Here is a 3,835-nt window from a genome sequence, read left to right as displayed (position 1 = left end):
CACAGTGTTACGCGTTGGAAAAACACAGTTGCCACAGCGACCGATGCATGGCCCTTGAAGATGTAAGAAGCATCAACTGTGGTTAATGTCATCGTTGTGGGTGTTCAATGACACCTCGCCACAATGAGCGCCTTCACAAAATAACGTGCAATTGCTACCAGGATTACTGGAAAAAGTTTGTACCCGAGTAAAAGGTCACCTATTTGAGAGCATTTTACTGAGGTTTTCGTTGATTAAGTGGATCTTTAGTTTCAGGTTGATAAACTGATGCTTTCTTCCAAGAAGTTATTAACAAGGCCAATACAAAGAGGTGGAAAATGAATGAGCAAATAGGTAGCAATGGTTTGACTGCGATGTTTTTTCAAGCAGACTGCAAGCTGGGAAAAAAATAACAAAGCGTTTGTATTCTTTGGTCTGGTCCCGTGGGGCAAGCAACCAAACTGCCTCCCACGGACTGGTTTGACGACCGTACGCAATAAGTGCGACACCAGCACGCCATTGCGAATTTGTCGCATCAACAGCACGTGTGGCTAACGCTTAGCAATCTATGCGTGCTGGTAGTGAAAGTCGCTGAACTCTTTGACGCGTTCAAATGGTCCCGACTTGAGACAGCGTTTTGTCGAGTCCGTCAAGTCGGCGTTGAGCAGCAACCAGGTAAGATTCTTCCGCACTTTGGAGTGTGACAGTAGGGTCGTGGCCTGGGAAGACGAAACGGAGGAAGGTTCATTTCTGGCCTGAGCAACCTGAGAAACAAGAATAATTTTTTTTAACCGAAAGTTGCATTGCCGACTCCTACCAACCTGGGGTTGGGCGTGCGTTACTGTGCAGAGTTTCTTGGCGAATATAAAACTTGGGTTACTGGCTATGCCCCACTGAATAAATGCCGCTGAGTATCTCTACATGCATGAATAGACAAGCTCGGGGCAACTAGGTGTGTGCGATTGGACATGTGGCACTGGGTATGTAAACATTCTTGGCCAGTCTCGCAGAACGGGTGTGTGCCATTGGCAAGGCACCTGAATGGGCTAGCAGAGCAAGAGGCAAGAAGTGAAGAAGTCGGCAAAAGAAAATGGAAGTCAGCTGCAGCGAAGTGCAGCCGGTAGTGGAGCAGTCGAGTGTGCAGAAAGAAGTGGACAAAATGAAAAGAGAGCGAGCTTTGACAGAGGACCATTGAGCTGCATAGACGTGAAGAAGTAGAAGGGTTTGGGTGCGAGCTAGTTGGTGCGCTCGTCCTGTGTCCTCCCTTGTCCGTGTTTTTTGGCGCTGTTGTAAATATGAGTGAAGAAGTAGTTAAGCTAACAAATTTGAGATTATACCAAAAGGCAGCTTCCTTTATCACCGAGTCAACCATTAAGCCTGGGATCTGACCATGTTTTTAAAGATCCTGTGATAGGCATCAGGAAAAGCAAGCAAGCACTTCTGCATTCTGCTTCGCTGAAGCTCGATTCAATAACTTGTGGTCAAACCCGGGACCTTTTGTCGAGCATGATGGCATCATAGACACCGTGGCACTCTACTGCACGTGTGCTACTTTAACAAGGCCAACGACAGTAGACTGTGCTTTAGGCAGACTAGCATGTTACGCAGTTTAAACTGCGACGCCAGCAGAACCAGAAGCTACAACATGAAGCAACATTTTGCGGTAAAAATCTACTACTCAGTCGGGCAGAAATGTGCCTGTCTCGTTCACATCAGGGATATAGTGTGTCTAATTTTCTTAGCTGCTGGCGCCGATGAATGAACTCAAGGACAGGCAGCCATAATAAGCCCTATAGCTGCTTTTTAGTGTTCTTGTAAACACAATCGTTTCAGCTGTTTTTTTTTAATCTGTAGACCTTTTCTCCTGACTGCAGTTTCGGCACGCTGGAAACAACCTCATGGAAATTTCTTACGGTCGGGCTTTGTAGGACCTATGGTTATCGTATCTATATATACGTAGCGCTGGCGCTGAGATTACGTAATGAAAGCTATCGTGTAACAGTGTCTCATTTAAACGTGCGCCCACAATGAACAAAGCGCTTATGCACGGATGATACGGCCTAGCGTACGATGCCGGTCACATTGCCTTGTATATAGACTTTTTGGCCCAAGCAAGTCACCTTGCTCTTCATGAGGCTGATCGTGTCGAAAGTTTGCAGCACCACCCGCTGAGTTTGCGGCGGGCTGGCAAGGCCGATGGCCGACTTCTCGAGGTCGAGGATCATCTCTTGCACCTGGCATGCCTGGAACGTTGTGTAAGAATGGCAAAACATAGATGATGCCAGCTGCATGTACAACCTGTTATATCGCACGTACAGAACGCCTACATCTCATGCCAACTTTTTTCTATTTTAGTTGCAGTAAGCTTATGGTCTAGAGCATCAGCACCGCCTGTTCGAGCCCGTGCTGTCTCTCGCACACTAGTCGAGAGTTACATTTCTGTCACCTTAGTTTTGGATCTCACCGAATGAAGGATAGGTACGGGTTGTTCAGAGAGATAATTGGGTTATGTTGGGGTATTGAGTCGAGCCAATATTGCCCGGTCTATGAATCCTGTGAACCTCAGGCTTCGCAGGATTCCCTCTGTCGCATCAGAGTGGCCTGATGCTCCGTGGAGGTGGAGTTAGGCCGGCCCCGGACTGCTTTGAGAGCGGTTTGGATCATCGTGTTGGCCTGCCTTTCCTCTTCCTTGTTCAGGAGATGGTAAGTCATACGTGATTAGACTAACCACTGAGACCTATACGAGCTTTACAGTATCGTCTTCTCGCATTTCCACCTTTCGACGTCACTCGACGTATCCTTTGGGCTTTGTTGGGGGTTGCGGATTTGAGGGTCTTCAGATCAGCGAGATCTAAGATTACAGTAGAGCCGATTCAAGAACATGCATCCCGAGTGCAACAAGGAAAGACACAAAACATGCGCACAACATGTTCGATCAGGCAGAGTTACCAAAGGAGGTACGTCCTGGCAGTGGCGAAAGCGATGTGCCATCAATAAATAACCGCGTGGGGCCACAGCGTGATCCCCCAATTCGCCCTAAATGTTTGCAGTGGCATTACCTTGATTTAGGCGAGTTGGTTCTTGGCAGAGTTAATGAATCGGGCTAAACACTAAGCGCCTACCGTGACTCACGTGACAGCGCACAACGTTTCAGTAAAAGTGCAACTGCTGTTAAAACACAAAATAATGCAACATTTCTCGACAATTCAACATAGGTATGTCTCTGAATCAGAATACCTAAAAGCGGCAATTAATGCAAAGTGACATAGTGAACGACCACAGATTTTTGTCCCTTTGCAACCACTATAGTAAGGAGATCATCGTGAGGTTCATACTGTTGCTTTTGCACATTCTGTGCAGCTGTGAAATGGGATATTGAAGTGGGAAAATGGGATATTGTAGCCACGCAACCATGTGGGATTAGGCGTCGTCTTTTCCTGCAGGAATACACCGAAAAAGAAAGCAAAAAAAAATTCTGCCCAAACCATCGACGATGATCGTCAACGCAAGCGAATGGCCTAACTGACAAACGAATGAACAAGCTAGTGAATGAACGAACATTTTCCATGTCGAGTCCGACCACCGGCCTTCCTCCACTGACCAACCACGAAAACGGGCAAGAGGGGCTAAGAAAGCTATTCGATGTAAAAAAATAACCACGCTTCACCAGACACCTTTGCCTCAATTTACGAGCGCTCAGAGTCAGACTGACGCCGCTTTGCATGAGCAGATACGCATCCGCAGCTCACTTGCCCAAAGCTGGCATCGTCTTTTATTCGATAGCATTGCCATAATAGTATAATGACACATCGCGTCATTTTCTCCTGGTGGAGGTTTACAAAGGCATGGAGGTGCG

The 3,835-nt window shown here is 47.1% G+C and overlaps 1 long non-coding RNA gene across 1 annotated transcript; it reads right to left on the bottom strand.

Moving 5' to 3' along the window:
• Nucleotides 1–380: 380 nt before the first annotated feature.
• Nucleotides 381–2,219, bottom strand: LOC140219315 (uncharacterized). The gene is made up of 2 exons (XR_011895506.1): nt 2,100–2,219; nt 381–698 (listed from the first exon to the last, which is right to left on the bottom strand). It is a non-coding gene; the product is annotated as an uncharacterized lncRNA (long non-coding RNA).
• Between the last annotated feature and the right edge of the window lie 1,616 nt (nt 2,220–3,835).

This window comes from Dermacentor andersoni, chromosome 7, assembly GCF_023375885.2.
Source record: "Dermacentor andersoni chromosome 7, qqDerAnde1_hic_scaffold, whole genome shotgun sequence".
Lineage (NCBI taxonomy): Eukaryota > Metazoa > Arthropoda > Arachnida > Ixodida > Ixodidae > Dermacentor > Dermacentor andersoni.
This window is presented reverse-complemented; position numbering and strand designations above follow the sequence as displayed.